At 37.6% G+C, this 20,032-nt stretch overlaps 1 protein-coding gene across 2 annotated transcripts in view; it reads right to left on the reverse strand.

The window, feature by feature from the left end:
* The window catches only part of Nrg1 (neuregulin 1), a 1,103,601-nt gene that overhangs the window by 618,766 nt on the left and 464,803 nt on the right, over positions 1-20,032 (reverse strand). The window lies entirely within an intron of this gene.

A 20,032-nucleotide genomic window follows, 5' to 3' on the forward strand; every position in this document is an offset into this window, starting at 1 on the left:
GTTGGCACCCCGATGGCCCCCCGACCCGCCCAGGGCCTGGGTGCAGGCCAACGCCCGTCGGGCTCAGACCACCGCGGTGTTGGCCTCGGATTATGTTTGTGTACCTCAGTCTGTCCGATTCCTGGAGTACGGAACCAAGATGGATCCTCCTCTCCTGACTGGTGGGAGGCCGAGTTCTGAAGTGGCCTCCGTGCAGGAAAGGCGCCGCACAACTGCAGCTGCTTGCTGTCCGGCTGGTCAGCGAAGGTCAGTGGTCGTGGGCGCAGGGCCTAACTGGTCCCTGTGACGCCTTGGTTCCACTGCTGATGGCCCTTCAGCTGGAGCAGCCACTGCTGCCGCTGCTGCCGCCCTGCTCTCTGTAATCTAATGCCCAGTTGGGAACTACCCACAAGCTCTTGTCACGTGAGGAATTGCTACTCTAGTTATATTTCTGTCCCTAAATCCTTTCTGGAGAAAGAAGTATGGGAACACCATGCTTATAGAATTTAGAATAAAGCGTAAGTCTCACTTAGGACTTCATTTCTCCCAGTATCCCACATAGCTGAATGCCTCAAGACTGACAATACCTCTAGTCCAAGGCTTCTGTACTTGGACATTACCATGAATTGACCGTAGTCTTAAGAGATATGTTCTCTTAAGGAAAACATGTCATGTAAGGAGGGTAAGTGTCATTGTTAGGATTAGAACACAGATTGTTCCTTTAGAGTTCCCTCTTTACTAAGAAAATTTCCCAGCCACATAGCATCCCAAGCACTGTCTTGAATTCATGAGTGATAGAACTCATGAATGTATGGCTCCTTAAGTCTGAGATATGCACACTTCACATCCAGAGAGAACACTATGTCAAATCCACAGTTAGTAACATACACCTTCTGCCCATAAACAATTCATTCCAATTTGTATCTCACTGACCTCTCCCCAAAAGGTTCCAAATACAAAATTTTTCTACTGTTCTTTGTCTTGCTGTGGGGAGATTATGTGTGAAACTCAGATAAACTGATTAAAAGTCCTTCATATCAGTCACAAATCCTGAGCAAGTCTGTTGCCTGCAGGCAAACAGATCCTGAAGAACATGTTACCTTCAATGGAATAGTAGCCATATTTCTCAAATCTCATACCACTTATTGACTTCCTACCCACCAAGAAAGACCTAGTTCCTAATATCTTCCTTCACTGATTCCATCCCTCACATGGCTTAAGATCTGCTACTTCACCAAAGCCATCCACATTCCATACATGAATTCCTGACAGTATATAATAGCAGGTCCTCTTCAAAGTTTCAATGTATGGTATTGAACAAGATCCTAGATGACTTCATTTGAAAGTGAACTGGTAATAGTACTAGAGTCTACATCTATTGTTCCAGGAGATGGCAAGGACTACAGTTAAGGGGTATGCCTGAGTATCAATGTCTATAACATTACTGAGGTGTCCTTATATTGTCAGCATCATGTAATGTCCATGTTTCAAGTCCATAGCAGAAAGGACAGGAGATCAGAATATATGTAAGATAATGTAGACAAATGTTCTTTCATTCCAAGAAGGTAAGGACATACCCAAATCAGTGCTTTTGGCTCTCAAAAGAAGTGCTCTGGATCTCCAGACTCTTCTGGACTTCCTATCCACTGCCTCGCCAATCCTTCAACTTGTCTTCTCATGGAAACTACTTGTCTGAGCCTGGTAGAATAACTCCATTGTCTTTCACCTCCATATCTGGAAGCTCAGTCATCTCTGTCAACTTAACTTGTCCCAGTACAATGTCCAGACTCAGACACATATTTCCCAAGCTAAGTCTTAAAACTTTATAAACACGGCTTTTATAATGGCTAGTCCTATCTCAACACTGGCATGGCTGCTGTGATGTATAGCACTCTCCTAACATCCCCATGGCTAATGTAATGGCTAGACCTGCCTCAAAATGCCCAAGGAACTTGATGTCATCAAGATAAAATATTTTGGCTTTAAAAGTAGACAAAACTTCAACTTGGCTTGTCTTTCACTTCTTATGGATAACAAATTGTAGAGGTCATGTGATATTCTCATCATCAAAAAAATATGGTAATTATTGAGTAGAACAAAAGCTTCCTGACTCAGAATAAGGATCTTCATATTAACCATGCTATCCCATCCTTAGAAAACATGCATTGCAAGAGAGAAAAGCTCAAGGCAGTGTATCATTAAAATTGAAGATTGAGAACAAATGACTCATCTTAAAGTTAGGTTCTGTTCTAGTAAGCTGCATGGGCATTGAAGAAAGATGATACTACCTAACATTTGGAAAAGCACATTTGGGTGTTTTCATTTTGAAAAGTCTCTGCATATTATTCTAACTGGATAGAAAATATTGATTTATTTTTATTTTCCTTCATAATCAACTAAATAGAGTATGAATCAATTTTCTCAGTATTATTGGATAGTAATAGAGAAAAGATCATTAACACTTTGGGGAGATTAATCTTTCTTCAAGTTGACATCCCAGCATGTTGTTAAGAAATGTGACATAAACTCTTCTAAATGATACACACCAGCCATCAGCTCATAGGTGAGATTTTTTCACTCTAGGATTAAGTATTTGTGGCCGCTGAGTCCTTTCTCATCCTGTCTCATGAGAATAATCAATGAAAGGCAACACATGCATTGTTGTAAGGAATTTTCATCTTTAACATTAAAACCCTAAATTCTATAAAATTCTAAAGCAAGGCAGTTAACTGAAAGGCAGTGGTGGAACTCTAAAGGCTGTATCAATAGCTCTGGTTCAGAGTGATTACAGGTTTTGCAGAGGATAAATATTCTGTTTCTAGCATCCACATTGACTGGCTCACAATTGTCAACTTTGGGCCTAGGGGATATGATGTTTATGATCACTGTAGGTACTATACTCATATAAACACACACGCACACACATACACACACAAACACATACAAACATACACACACACACACACATGCATGCATGCATGCACATACACAAAGCTTTAAAATCCTACCTTCTAATTCTATTTTGTCTTCACCTTTGGTTTCATCATATGCAAATGGGTATGGATATTTGTCAAAACAAAATTTTCCAAAAAGCGTTGAAGTTTCACCAACAATTATCTCAGTGGCTATTTTAATGTACTTGAAATATACTCTTGATCTGAAAAATATATTAAATTAGAGCCATGTACTTTTCCTTACAAGGATTTTTTTATATGAGTACAAGTAGCTTCTCGGCAGCCAAATACAGGAAGGAGATGTTGACTGTGCTGCAGATGGCTGTGATCTACTCAATAGCTAAAATTATCCACAAAAGAATTAAGTCCTGTATGGTCCTGAGGCATCTTCTTTATCATAATACATGTGGGTTTCCATAACTCTTTTCTCATCAAACAGTTGACCAATAACATTACTAGCAACTTAAAAATATTTCTGACCCTGGAGTTTGCTGTATGCTTGGGACAGTCCTGGGATGACAATGACATGATGCTCTAGAGTCATAAGCTGAGTCATCACTATTGCGACCACCACTGCCACCAGGAAACACCAGTTCCATCTCCGTCAAATGAATTGAATCCTTTCAATCAGGTGAAAGTTGAATACTCAAGAGGATAGTTTACCACACATGTCCCAATTGCCAGTGAGGCCCTGTCTGTCACCATATGCAGAACATATTTACTGAATTCTTAATGATTTTAAGTCGATTTGGTATTTATCTTGTGTGTTCTCATTTAGCTTAGATGAGGTCACCATTTTAGTTCCTCTGGTAAGGGTAAATGACATGGAAACTTCTGGTCAGAAACACAGTTGTGTCAAATGATGCTTTGCTGGGGCACGTGTGTAGAAGGACATTTTTCTATAATAGACAAGTGAAAGGATGTATGCAATGATTAGAAGGAATAGAAATATGGCCCCACAGAGAATGGGAGCCAGAGCATTGGTTTGCCCTGCTCCACCTTGCTACTCTTTGCTGGCAAAGTCCACTTGTTTACCTTACATCTTGTTGCTAATCTTCACTTGTGGTGACTTCATAGAGAAATACTAGGCAAAGAACTTCTCATGATATACCAGAGGCTTCTTACCACTTCTGCAGTCTCTTGACAATCCAATGGAACCTTGTGGCTATTCTGGATTGAGCTGATGTTGCTGATTCACATATGGTGTCTGCTAAGTAAACTGGACTGAGAATAGCAAAGATTAGAAATGCCCCGAGAACTATTTCTAAACATGTTCACTTTCCCCAAGTCCTAATAACCTTTCCTTTTTACTAACTCTGGTGGATAGTGAACTGAAAAGAAGGCTGAGAAGGTTTAAAAATTCTTATTAAAGTAGGCTGTGACAAATGCAAGCCTACAGGCTAGGAAAATGTGACTCCAGTGCCTCATAACTAGTATTTGGCACATTTGGATTTCAACGTAATACTTTGTGGCAAGAAATTTTCATGACATTTTGCTTACAATTTTGCACTTGCTTATTTTAAGTTGCTCAGTGGCTTTTTGCTCCTCTGACACCTGTATTCCCCATTCTGAGCTCACCAAAGGGTGGGTTCTATAAGTCCTTTGATCTCCCTATCAGTGTTCCTCCTGTATGTGTCTTCTTGTCATTCCCTGGATCTTTCTATAGAACATACAAACAATAAAAAAATTATTTCAATCATGTGTCTGCCCTAATCATTGAAGCAAAAAGACTGTCTTTCTAAGTTCTTAAAACCACCACCTAATGAGTCTTCCTAACATTATTGAAGGCTTTGAGTATGATTTTCCTAGCTGAATGGTCTTTCTAATGTGCTTTTTGTGAACTTACAGCACACAGCATAATGGCTGAAGGAATTCAGGTGATCCATGAATTCTGGTTTGCCTGAGGCTGTCTTAGTGTTTAAAGTCTGTCATCCCAGGATCGTAGTTAGGGTCACTTCTTTCATTTGTATCAGTTTGAACACAACATTTTAATCTCCACAAGCCCATTACAGATACCCAACAACATGGAATGAATCTGTCAGTGGTTGGTCATACTAAAAATGTGACAATTCAAAATGCTTTCTTTTTACTTAGCAGAATTTTGGTTCAGGTTTCATTTTATACAGGTTATCTGCAAATGTTTTCTTCTAGAACTCTTTAGCTGTGTTCTTTATCATCAGTTTCTACTTCAGGGGTAATTAGTGTTGTCTATATAATTCCATTTTGACCTCTGATGGTCTTAATCAAGTGAAAAAAATAAAACAGAATTGTTAATCAACCCTGAGATGGCCATTGCTTATTGCTTCTTTCTTAAATCACCTTTGTGACAGTCATGAGTCTGACAAGTGAAATAATTAAAGAACATTTACATCTTTACAGTTGCTTCTACAAAAATGCTTTAAATCACTGCTCTCATTATACACAGTACAGTGTCCTTTTCCCATCTCCCTGGAGCAAAGGTGCCCAGCACCCACTCTCCCCCACTCCTCTACTAGGCATTCAAATAAATCAAACAGGATTCCATCTCACTCAGAAGAGAATACAGTGGTAATCAGGGCTGTTTAACTAAAGGGGTTATCAAATGACTTGCATAAAACTAATACACATTATAACTCAGTTAAACATCAAAGCAGAAGCTAAATAAGGAACCCATACAGTTCTTTGAATTAAATTTAAAGAATGAGTTGAACTTATCTTTTAGAAACATACACATTCTAGCAGTAAGAAAACAAAAGGACTGCTATTTAGGGACCATCTTCCAAAACTGTTGTGAGAATTTGCTTGTGAGAAAAAGCATATTTGTCACAACGTAGGGAGACAAGTGTCATCTCTACTCTTAAGTTCTTTAGACCAACTTCTGTAGATTCCAAGACACATGGCCTCCATAGTTAATATAAAGTGACATGTTGGAGAAGTCATAGGCTATAAAGTTGTAAGACAGGCAGAATTTATCTGTCATGTTATCTTTAACAGGTCTATAGAGGAAAACACATACATGTACCCAGATCAGCTCAGAAAATGTGCTCTCATTTTATTCCTTGGAATTCAAAGTCAGGAGAAGAGGTCACCAGCATTTTTCATACAACTTTCTCAATTTCTAAATAGAGAGGTTATCTCACTTGCATGGAAAACAAGAAACATAGAAGATTAATCAATCTGCTACTCCTAGAAAGCAACTTAGAACTAATACTACATGTCTCGGCTATGTGAGAGGTCACCTTGAAATTATGCTGTTTTGGAAGAAAACAGTTGCAATCTCATAAACTGATGAAAAAGCATGCATGACCAAGTGTTTAAAACCTGTATCACATAGATCCTATTCTCGTTCGCCAGGTTTTATGTTTACCTAGCTCATCCCTTTCCCTGCTTTAACCAAGGAGATTGCTGAACTCGAAAGACAGTTCTTGGGGATAACAAATTATCAGATTGAAAACCAGTCTGTTAGTCTTATAGACTCTAAATAAATGACTAATCCTTCAAATATATTGGGATTGAATTGTTGAAACAATTTTATTAGGGTAAGAGCTATTAATCTATCATGATTGGAAAAATACTATGTGTAATATTGGATCAGAGACCATTTATAGCAACTGCAGACTCTAGAGGCTGGTATACACTAAGACAGACTACCTTACGGAATAATCGTCCAGTCTCACAATTAAATCGATAGTCTGCCCACAGCATTCATTTGTCTTTCTAGAATCCCAACTTCTGCCTTTTCCATTGATATTTATAATATGCTGTTTTGATAGTTACAATACGTTTAGTTGCTCAGTCATGTACACAGTGTATTAATAATAAGCTTAAAGAATTTGAGCATATTTCAACCCAAGAAAAAGATGCAAGCTCTCTTTTCAGTATTTAAGTACTGAGTCCATTATGTTTATTTAATTTCTACAAATTAAGGAACTTTCATCCTTTATTTTCCTTGAAATAAACCCAAAAGGCAGTAGTATATTAGTATCATTACAATCATTACTCATCTCTATTTTTCCAGTGAGGAAAATGAGTCATGCATAAAGACAGAAGGAAACGGAGTGTGACATGACATAAAAAAAGGTCATTCTAATCAGCAACAGGGTCTTATTCCCTGAGTATGCCACCCTGATGGGCAAAGGTGCAAATAACATAAATATAAGCTATACCCTGTTGAAGATCCATCAGAAGTACATACACCTAGAGACACACCTATTGATACAAAGACCTATTAGAGCTTTCTAAACACAAATATACCATACATGAACTTATATAATGTAGGGTATTGCACATTTCAAAGTCTCTACTTTCATATTTAAAAACTCATTTCAACTTTATTCTAGTGAACATGACGATGCCCGAAACAAAATTAAATTACTCATTGTAAAGTTCCTACTTTGGAGGCTTTCTATAATGCAGCAATAAAAATCTTTTCTATTTTTAATTAATTGCAGTGAAATTTAAATATATATATATATATATATATATATATATATATATATATATATATATATATATATATATATATACATATATTAAAAATTCCATGGGAAGCATAACAGTTTTAGAACTTCTGGTATACCTCAGAGAAAACACTTTTACCTTTTCTTCATCCAAATTATAAAACTGTGCTAGGTGTCAGCCAACACCAAATTCTAGCTCCTAAGTGGTTGATATGCACTAAAAAATAATGTTTGATTTTTATCATTTTCCTCCTTTACAATGCACCAAGACAGAGGGAAAGTAAAGCCAGTTATTAAAAGCCTCCTACACTTTTAGTATTTAAGCAACAATTGGATATGTGTGTGTGTGTGTGTGTGTGTGTGTGTGTGTGTGTGTGTGTGTGTGAATACATATACACTATACACATACACATATACATATATTTGACGTGTTGAGAATATTTCATCCTTTGTCAGTTACATAGAGTCTGTAGTGACATGACTATTTGCTCCCCATATTTCTGTGCTAAATACCACCTCAAGGGACACGAGGTTTTCCTTGTCAGAAAACTGTTCATCCAGACTTCCTGCCTCTAACATGATGCTAATAGCCTTCTCATTCTTTGCCTATCTACAGCCAAACTTAGTTTTACCCATGACTTCTTACTGGAGCTTCTCCTGTCTTTTGCATCTTCCGACACAGTATCTAGTCAAACATATGCCATGGAACCAGAGGAACCAGACGGCCCTAATATTGGTGGGGATCTGACAGAAACTTCCCATTTGAAAGGAAAACAAGTCAAAGTTCACAGAGAAGATACTTCATCATACACTATAAACTTAAGAGGGGCTTAAGGCTGTACATTCTAGTGTTCACTCGATGTGTCAGTTATTGTGAGAAGCACATATAAAGCACAATGCCTTTTTGTTATCTGTTTGTTATGTTTTGTTTTTAACAGGAGAGCTGTGTAGAACAGTGCTACAAGCATGGGTTCCAGTCAGCTCAATGGGGGTCACAGACAATCTCCATACACAAAGATTCTTATTATCAACTTTCAAGGAATTGATATTTAGTACCATTTCTAGATGATGAATATAGGTTGCATGTTATACAATTGTCAATTGACAGGGGGAGGTGCCAGGAGGAATTGATGGTTCCAGGCTGAAAGGAGTAAAAGAGCCAGAATAATCCCTTTGCAGGAGCAGTAATATGGAAGGGGGGTGCCAGAAAGACTCTGACAAGCAAGAGACAGGAGTGCTCTGTAAGGAAACTTAATGATAAGAAAAAGACCAGAGTCTAGCATCAATTGATCCGGAATAGCATGTAAGGATGTTTGCAAAAATCAGTGTGTGTGTGTGTGTGGGAGAGAGAGAGAGAGAGAGAGAGAGAGAGAGAGAGAGAGAGAGAGAGAGAGAGAGAGAGAGAGAGAGAGAGAGAGAGAAAAGAAGAAGAAGGAGGAGGAGGGAGGGGAGGGGAGAAGGAGGGAGGGAGGGAGAGAGAAGGAAGGAGGGGAGGGGAGAAGGAGGGAGGGAGGGAAAGAGAAAGACAGAGAGAGAGAGAGAGAGAGAGAGAGAGAGAGAGAGAGAGAGAGAGAGAAGGAGGGAGGGGAGGGGGGAAGGAGGGAGGGAGAGAGATTATGTTTGCATAACATGGGTACCATTGTGTATGTATGGAGGTCAAAGTAGAACTTTGTTTATTAGATTTTGTCTTTCCACCTTTGAAAGTTTTGGGAATTGGACTCAAGTTATTGGGCTTGTGCAGAAAGTATCTTCACTGTGAGCCATCTTGCTATGCTGAGGCTATCATTTCACCAATATTTTTTATCATCTTTGAAAAAAGGCAGGTGGTATAGCTATATGTATTTAATTCTGAGTATTCTATTCTATTCTATTCTATTCTATTCTATTCTATTCTATTCTATTCTATTCTATTCTATTCTATTCTATTGTTCCATGTGTCTGTTTTGTGTCAGGACCATGCTGGTTTTGTTGCCGTGAACCTGTGGTATGACTTGAAATCACATATTATTAAACAACATGGTTTCTTTTGCTCAGGTTGCTTTGACAATCCAGGGGGTGGGTTCATATATTTACATGAATTAGTTTTTGTTTCTGTTTGTAAACGATGGGGTGTTTCAATGAGGTTTGCATCAAGTCTGTAGACCGCTAATACAATTGTTTCTTAATATTATTTGCAATGCTTTGCGCTATATACTTAGGCAGTAAAACAAATCTGGCAAGACCTCTTTCTGAAATGTCTGAGAAATACTCTCAAGCTCCTTTCTTCCCACAGTTAAGCAGTCTTGCCCATGAATAAAGGTTTGTAGTAACATGACACCGCCTGGCAAGCAAATCCTGTGGCACATACATGAGTGAATTTGAAATTTCTCTGAAAGGACTTTTCTGTATTAAAAAGTCACTGAAAAAAAAAAAACAGAGTTTTAACTGCCTACAATATCATGCTCTTTTTCCAACTGACAATCTTCAAAAACATGTAAACTGGAGGATGCTTTCTGTGTATCACCTGGCCAAGAGGCCTTCACAATGTCACCTTCCTAAGGTACTTGAATGTCTGTCATGTAAGACCATTTTCTGAGACTTGTTCTCCCTTGTATATTCTCTACCTGCCTTTTATCTTTATTTTTGGGGGTTGTGATACTTTTTGATAATTTCTTTCAGTGATTTACATTTCCACGTGGCATGCAGTAATATGTGTCTTGTGTTTTTAACCCAGCAACAGAGGCAGGCTCTGTAACCTTTTCTAAAGCAAAGCTCTTCCAAAAAGCTTGCCCGGCCAGCAGCTCTTTGCTGTGCCCTTCCTTTAAGCCTTGCTTGGCTGTGTGCATTTATCAATATGAAATGCACTAATAGGTAGCTCTCCCAGTTCTGACAAGGGAGAAAAAGTATATCAGCAAACAGCAAATGACTGGGAATCTTAAGTCTGCTATAATTCATGGTCACTTACACTGCTTATTATAAAATGTCACCCACGAAAGGGCACATGGTGTCCAACACTGTGGACATGTGGTTTCCAACATGACAAACTAGGACACATATTTTCAGAGATTTCAAGAGAAGACGAATAAGCCTGGAACTGCCGGAAATCTTCAGTGTCTGGGAGATTATCTGTACCTATTAGTTAAAGAAAGCTCAGAAACAAAGGTGCACACCAACTGATATATAAAGAAAGAGGTATATCAAAAGAATTCCAAGATGTGAAATTTTGGCATACCCAGGGCCAATACAGTTAAAATTACAAAAAGAGTTGACTATTATTTAGAGAGGAGTTTTAAATCATACAAACAAACCCAAAAACCTGTTGGAAGATTAGTTCCCAAAATGGTCAAGAAATTGAGAATTCACTCATTGATTTATACAGATTTAATGATGCTTTAGACAATAATTATTGTAGTTAAAGAGAGGGCATTTTGCCTCTTCTCCCTTCAGAGAACCTATTAAATATTTATATACTATATAAATTCCAATTTAAGTGTGGTACTTGCATATAATAATTACAATAAATAGTCTGACCGAAAAGAGTAATTGCATACCAATTTAAGAGTACCCACAATGACCTCCAACCTCCCTCCTAACAATCCCATAGACTTCCGTGATTCACTGAGGCTCAAACTTTTAATCATGAACCCGGGAAGACACCCTGAAACTACATGCAATTCAGAGCACCCACTACTAGAAAATCCCCCTTCACCTTAATGTGATCTTGGGTTACCTTTCCTGGTGTATCCTCTAGCCTCAGGAATCTCCATTTACCACATACTTAAAGGATAAACTATCTTTTAAGAAAGACATAGAAATCTTTTTTTCCTATCTTTTAGGAAAGACATAGAAGCCATCCACTTTTCCTTAAATGTAAGCAGACAATCAAACAGTAAAAATATGTTCGAAGACCTTGGAACAATGTAGAGTACTAAGGTGAGCAACCTGGACATATTGTTAACTTAAGAAGCACATAGGGAAAGAGTTATAAAAAATCCTGATCTAATAAACAAACTTGAGAAGGTATTGCTACAAAAATAAAACATAATTTTATTAAAAAAGATACAGGAAAGAGTCTTTGAAAACTAAACTGGAGGTTGTTATGATAAGTGAGTCAGCAGAAAGAGAGCAGAGAGGCCACGAAAGGATGGACAGATACAGACTGAAAGCCACCTATTACAAGTCAGGATAACCGGCTAGCTCTAATGGTAGGAGCCCCAGGGAAGAAGAAATAAAAGAGAAGATTTTTAAATGTTTATTATTTTTTCATAAAATATATATTTGATCATAATCTTTCACTTGCCCCAACTCCTGTAAAAGTCTCCCCATCTTCCTAATTACCTGACTTCATGTTCTCTCTCTCTCTTTCTCTTTCCTTCCCTCTCTCCCTCTCTCTTAATCCTCAAATCCCCCAAAAATCAAAACAATAGAATAAAACAAAAAGTCAAAACAAACCAAAAAGTGCATACATTTATACACATACACACACATAACACACACACACACAAACACACACACACACACACACACACACACACACACACACTCCATGGTATCCAATTTGTGTTGGGCAACTATTCCTGGACATGGGACATTGAACTGAAGTATGGTTGCTATAAGCAGTGACTTCCATTTGAGAAATCCAAGTTTTCTATTTATGTCAAGTATCAAATGCAAATAGTTTCTTGGTCAGGGGTGGAATTTGGGGTCTACTCCCCCTAAGATGTGTGTGCTTTGAACTTGTCCAGGTCTTATGTGTGCTATCACAGTCCCTGTGAGTTCATATGTACATCAGTCCTGCATTGTCTGGAAGACACTGTTTTGTGGAGTCATCTAAAACCTCTGGCTCTTACAGAAATGACAAAACCCAATCATCTTTAAGCAAAAGAATACATTAACACACAGAGTCTCACTGAGTACTTAAGTTCAAAGAAGTCCATTCTGTCACTGGAAACACTTAAAATGTGACAGAATGATATGATTCTAAAAGTATTTTAGAGAGAAAAGGGAGAACCAAGTTTCAGCTGAAGCCTGACTTCAGAGCTAGCACAAGATGAGCTAGGTCACAGAGTTATTATCTAGTCTATAATGCAAGGGCAGGGAGGCTGGGGTGTGTGGGTGTGTGGAGGAGCACCCTCATAGAAGCAGAGGAGGAGGATGGGGTGTGTGTGTGGGTGGAGGAGCACCCTCATAGAAGCAGAGGAGGAGGATGGGATAGGGGGCTTCAGGGGGGACCAGGAAAGGGGATAACATTTGAAATGTAAATAAAGAAAATATCCAATAAAAAAACAAATAAAAAAACAAAACAAAGAGACTCTGGATTACATTATCAGTAACTCTCCCCTATGAACACCACAGAGAAATAAGACAGAGCATCAAAAATGTAAAAACACAAAATTTTATACCCAATTGAGATATTGTACAGCTATGAGAGAAAATAAGAATCAAAAAGTGTACCTTTCATATACCTTTTCTTGGGAAGTCCTTTTATGATATGCTACAATAAAATAAGAAAATAAAGTAAGAGGTAGGGAGATATAAAGCATAATATTTAAGAAGAATAAATAAAAATTAAGAAGAAGAATAAATCTAAACCAAGGGTTTCAGCTATGCCACAAACCTAGAAACAATATCTGTGAAAAAGGAAAAGGATGATTTGGTGAGGGTTACTTTATTAGGGAGAGGGAGGGCAGAATAGATGGATTTGACACAAAAACCACACACATACATATATACATACATATATGTGTATGTGTATATACATATACATACATATACATATACGTATACGTATATATATGTATGCGTATATACACATATACATGTATATGTATATATGTGTGCACATACATATATAATATACATATATACACTATACATATAATATGTGTGTATGTATATATACACACACACACACACACATACATATTACAGGATTAATGGTAAGACCCTATTGCTGAAGACAATACATACTTGAGTCAAAACATAGAGAAAGGAAGCTGGTATTAATCTGGAACCTTCATCTCTACAGGAGAAAGTAGAGGGAAAAGTAAGCATCTGTCCCACCCAGCTGTGAACCCTGTGAGTTACAATAATGGCTGCTCTGGTAAAATATGCTCACTGTTGTAGGTGTGGTAACTAACTACCTTTTGACTGTATTTAAGAACACCTATAAGATGAAAGCCATACTTGGCATTGTTACTGGCCCATGAGCCTGATACTAGATAGGAGATAGGTCACAGCCCTAGAGGAAGGTGTACTACTTCTACTATTACTGCTACTACTACTGTACTAAAATGACCCCTAATTACTTGTTATACCCACAAATTAGTCTACCTCTCAACCCTCAACAAAGAAGCTTATTCCAGCAGTAGACTGCTATTAATGCAGAGACCCACAACTGCTGAAGGTGCAGAGACTAAGAGAATTCAATATAAAATATTCAATCACAAATGGTTGAATATATATATTCAACCTATGCACTCCTCCCAAAGCTTAGGGATCACTTTGTGAGAGAAGGAAGAAAGGTTGTTAAGATCCAGAGATGGTCGATCACAACAATGAGATCATGTTCTATGGACATGAGAGGATGGTAGCATGTAAGAACTCATAATAGTTTAGCAGCAAGAACAAGACCTATGCAAGCTCAAGCCAGACAGAATTCCAGCAGGGATGGGAGGGATGGCTATGATTTCCTAGCACTAGCTGAGGAACTACTGGCAACTGATAGCTGCTAGAAGTAAGTTAGTTTTGCCCTAAAGCTGTGACTTCTGCTAGGCTGAGCATGCTCTAGCGCATCGCAACACACCCAAAAATCTATAGTCAACAGCAACTGGATATATGGGCTTTTTACAATTAAACGCTTAAGTGTTAAACAATTAAACCACTAAGTTAGGTGGGTATGGAATGGGAGGGTCAACCTGGGAGGAGTATAAAGAGAGGAATGCATGTGCACTAAACACACTGAGAAATTGTCAGAGATTAATAATACATATAATTAATTGATATGGAGATATGAATAAAACACAAGAAATTATATTTACCCTTTTTTTCTTTTTTCTGTTTACTCTTAAGTATTAACTAAATGTCACTGATTTGAGCATGAATTTTTGGACCCTTTTCACTGATTCCTTAAAACATACCTTTGTATATTTATGTCTTTATACCATCTATTCATTCACATCTAAAATGTCTATGTATAGATATATACAAATATGGATTCTATAAACATATACATGTGAGTAATATTTACATTGACATAATATTCAGTGGTATTTATATGGCCATGAAAATATAAATACTGTTTGTTGCTCTAATTTTAAAATTAATCTTCGGGCAAGGATTGTGCTGTACTTTTAGCACAGAGCACAAGTCTTAATAATCTAAAATGGGGAAAGAGTATCTGACAAAGAACCTAATATGAAAGGAGAGAACTCTGGAGAACCTATGTCATTCTAATATCCCGCTGGCATCCCATACCCAACCAGATACTGTTACAGATTACTATAGTAAGGAAAAGCTTAAAGTTGTAGATTACTATAATAAGGAAAGCATTAAAGCTTATAGCCCATTCCTAGGAGACGAGATGGGTAGATGGGTAGCCAGAAGTTCAAGGTAATAGAAGCAGTCCTGACTTTCAAATTACACAGTGAACTGTCGGAATCCGGAGCCAAGAGATTACTGACTCCTCCACTAGATTATCTAAAATAAGAACCAATGTAAACTTTAACGATTAACACCTTGAGTCAATGAGAAAGGATCTGGAAGACATGAGGACTCTTGCTTCCCGTTGGTAGCATTTCACTGTGGTCTAATGTGTAGATTGTTATGCCGTACTTTGTTTTAAAAATGCATGTGTGCATAAAATGTCTATATAATGTTGTACAGTAGTGATTATTAAATACTTTCTTGTGTGACCTAGTAATTGTATTAACCTTGATAAAAAGCAAATGCTCATACACGTTTCATATGTAAATATTAGCTACTATAATCATGCATATAATTACAAATTTATTGAGTTATACTTTTTAGTTTTTCTTCGACTTTCCCTATAAAGTTTTATAAAAGTAATTAAATAATCAAGGTGTTACAATCCTTCCCTATGTGCATTTTTGGTTTTCCTGAATTCACAAAGCCCAGAGAGAAGTAAATAGAGGATTCCACAAGGATGCGTGATGTGCCACTCACCGAAAGGAAGGCCATGAGCCCAGAAATGCAAGGAGACATCAAGATCTTTGCTTACTTTGCTATTCAATCAGGTCCTTTATCTTTGTAGACTTTCAGCTTTAGAACCTGACAAGTACTTAGATTTTATTTATTCAGAAAGAGTGAAAAGTTCAAAAGGGTTGAACTGATCCTTAACCTGGTGACCTAGAGGACAGAGCATGTTTATCCAGCTAGGCTCTTGAAGTTAAAGGTTTAAGAACTTGGGGAGGTGGGGGAGGGAAACATCAGTGGTTTCTTTAAAAAAAAAATCCCTAACCAGGAACATTGTAGTCAGTCCTCTTGATGTATTTTGTTTGGACAAATTCATACCCAGTGGCCCATGTTAATGAGGTGGCAATTAAATCACACAGCAAGTCAGGAGCAGAGGGATGGCTTTAGGACAAATGTTTACTGTTCTGGGCCATTTGAAAACCTTTGAACCTTTGTGAAGTTCAAACATGCATGACTCAGGATAAAATATACAGTCCTTCTCCAGAATTATGATCAATACAAGATAAAGAAATTGTGGCATTTAATTGTCCACTGGGATGGAAATAACCAATTGTGTAGAATTTTCTTATTCAGAATTCTTGAACTCCATGTATTTTCTCTAAAAAGAGATTTATTCATACACTTTATAGGTGATTATCACATTGGTTTTCAAAGAATTGATCACTTTTTGCTCATGAATTGATTATTGAATGTGATTCTTCTGATAATCTTCATCTTTATTGTCATGCACAGGATCCTTTCTCTAAAATTTATTTCATTGCATTCCATTTATTTATTTACTTTGTGTGTATGTGTGTGATGGGAGATGGCACAGACGTCACACACACACACATGTAAAAGTCAGACAACTTAACTTTCATGGCTTGGCTCTCCTCTTAGGTAATCACACTTGACAGCAAGAGCTTTTGCCCACAGAGCCCTTTCACTGGTCCAACCCTGACACTTCTGTTCATAGGGACCCAGAAATTATGTCTATGTCTCTAGCTGTCCAGGTAGACATGGTGATAAATCCTAGAGCTACTCTTGAAATATTCCAAAGATGATGGTAATGGGTTCATTTATGAATGGTGAGAAATACTTCCATTCTTATCATTTCTCTACTTCTGTACTAGGAGAGTCTGGTTTTTAACTTTGGAGGAACTGTTTTGTTAAAAAAAATACCCATTTTCTTTTTCATGTGAACTATCCTGAGAGGTCTCAATTTTATTAATTCACTCTGAATCTCATGTGGCAACTTAAGCCATTTCAAGGGAACACAGGCAAGACATGATGGTTTTGGAGCCAAGGGGCTTTGTGGGATTAACTTAAGGATTTAAAATTAATATAATTATACAAATTATATGTAACAAACAATAAGATCAAATGAATGTTCTATAGACCCATTGCATAAATATATTTGATTTGAACATGTGCAAATATGTGAATATACAATATAGAGACACAATATTGGGGCTTCAGGATTGAGCTTAGATGGATATTGAGTGTACTAGAACAAAGCCCAGTGGACTGTATTGCACCACATTTTGATGAGTTGGCCAAGAATGCAAAGCAAAAGGAAAACTAGGGACACTTCACCTTCCAGTTTGACCTTGGGACTAAAGGCTTTCAATGAGGTCAGCTCTACAGAGGACAGACATTAAAACCAGCTTAGTTGGCAATCAGAACTTATACCAACTTATCACCACTGCACTGAATCCTTACTTTCTACCAACTTTCAGAAAAGTTGATAACTGGTGGCATTCCTCGATGGGTAAAGAATATTTTTGTCAGTCCAATGCAAGTGTATTCTCATTATGTGCACACATTTATTGTTATGAATGGATATATATTTCAGTGATCTCATTATTACTTGGATTCCCATGGTATTTGTCTGTAGGGAGAGGATTTTGTGAAGGGTTTTTGACTTGAACACAGAGTTTGTTTAACGGTTTTAATTTTTATTGAAACATTAAAAAACTTAACATTCTGGTCAATATTAAATACAAGATGTGAGACTTCGTTAATATGGATCTGATTCTAAAAGAGTAATCTATGTGTCTACCTAGTTTGCTAACACAAGCACAATTCTCAGTCTGCAGTCCTAAGGGATTGTGACCCTAATGAATATTACTGAGAAAAATACCATCATGCAGACTCTATTTGGGCATCCAGAGCCAGGCAAGTCTTTCTGTCTTTAAGAGTTAAAAGATATAAGGAAAATAGATTTTCAGCAGCAAGTGAACGCACAGCTAGCCACTCAAACCAAGAAAATGTGTCAAAACATGTAGTTTGCCTTCCCATAGGCTTTGTGACAGGTTGCAGAGAGAGAAAAATAATAGACCCAGATTATATAATGTGCCAAATGTGGTTATAGTAACTTTAGTCTCTTCTATATTTGTCTTCTGAGCAATATTTGGCCTAGCTGTTATCTCTAAAACAGTAGCTAGCTTTTCAGCGGAACTACATTTACAGAAATGACATGGAGTCTGAATGCAGCCAAGTCCCATAAGAACAGAGAAGTCTCCTAAGCTTAAAAGAAGTCCACTATATCTGAAGGCAGATGCTTTAACTCTGAGTAGAATTTATCAGTAGCAAACAAAATCCTTGCAATTAGCACACTTGATATTGAAATATAATGTGGCAACATAATGGACTTCAAATGTTTTACACACACACACACACACACACACACATACATACACACACAGCAGAGTAAATAATATCTCTCAAAACTATCATGGAAGGGCAGGGCAATAATAAACTCTCATCAAGGTTGTGTTTGAGTTCAAGAACATTTGAAGAAAAACAACTTTTCAGCCAGCTAGTTCATTGCATGGGAGTTTCTGGGGGAGTTTATGGGGGAAACAGGCAGATTTGAGGCAGGAGATATTTGAGTTCCATGTACCTGAGACAGAGATTAAAGTTAAAACACAAGGAAACTTCAGGTGATGCAAACCTCTTCAGGTGCCAGAGCGTTCACAGTTGCTGAAACATGGACTTGTAAGATAGCAACAGGCTTAACACTATAGATAGGTAAAGAACAAAACAAAACCAGAGCTTTGAGATTTTTCTAGAGATTTGCACATCATCTAAATGTTTTAAAATATTAGTAAGACAGGCATTTACAAAGCCATGGAGCTTCAAGCTTGTACTGATAGCTGCAGGACACAACTACATTCCCCCTGATTTTGTCTTGTACATTTAATCCTGAAAGCTTTATCTAATGTCTTTAAGGATGCAGAGTCAAATATGCTGACTCATGGCCTTGAAGAAACCATGTCAAATAATACTCTTGAATTACCACCATCACGTGGCATGGTATTTCATTAGACTACTGGATATGGATTTTTCAATGTACCTCTATCTAATTTCCTCAGTCTGTTTTGTATACACCATGATTTACATTGAATATAGTCATGTGTGTGATGGTCTACTCTACCAGTTCCTTTTTTGGGGAATAGAAGGACGTGTTTAGAAATAACCAGTAGAATGTACAGTAAGTATGGTCATATTCAGTGGTCCAGTACTATATGACACATGGCCTTCTTTATATTGGTACTTTCTCATGTACTTTTGAATAATAAGTCTATTTTAGTTTTGTGATAAAAATAGCTAAAAAATAGGTGAATATCACTGTATGAAAATAACCCACTACCAAAATGTGATCTACATGTGAAATATGCAGGAATGTGGTATGAGTTTCAGCTTCAAAGAAGAATTCAGTTAGAATAATGGATAAGGCTGGGGGTCATCAGGTAAGATAAAATTGTATGTTTTCTCTCATGTGTAGAATATAAGAACAAAGAAGGGCACAAAAATAAATAGGGAAATGCTAGGCTGTAAAAGGTGATAGAAAACCTGGGATGGGGAGACGGATAAGAAAGAATAGTTGTGATTTGCTCCTGGAGAAGATTCTGTGCCTGGTGCTATAAACCTGCTTAAAGCCCCATGGTAAAGACCATAGGACCTAGAACATAACTGAGTTGAGTACTATTATTTAGTAAATCGATGAAAGACCAATTATCTATATTTGTACACATTCCACTCTCAATTTTAATCCGAGAAGTCTCTTGCCAGTGAACTGCAGAGACTCATGGCTGCTGGGGCCACTGAGAAGTGGTCAGAGAGAACAGTGCTCAGCCTCAAATGACACATCTTCACCGTACCCCTGTAAGGTACAGGGAACATCAGAGTGCAGAGGTGGAAAGAGTGCCAAAACCAATATGTAAGGAGAAGGGCTGTATAATGTCATTTTCTGAGCAAAACACAACAACTGCAGCTCTATAGCAGCTGTGGATGTGTGCACTGGGTCTCCATACAAATAGGTTCATCAACAATCAGACTGAGGAGGACCTACCTTACTGATTACTAATTATAGATTCAGGGGAATGTGGGGTCATTACCTTCAGTTGTGTGCCTACTAGTAACCCAGTAAGACTCCAATGGCTACTTCCAATTCAATGATGACGCAGATGGCCCTGGCTAAAA

This window comes from Apodemus sylvaticus, chromosome 18 (genome assembly GCF_947179515.1).
Source record: "Apodemus sylvaticus chromosome 18, mApoSyl1.1, whole genome shotgun sequence".
Lineage (NCBI taxonomy): Eukaryota > Metazoa > Chordata > Mammalia > Rodentia > Muridae > Apodemus > Apodemus sylvaticus.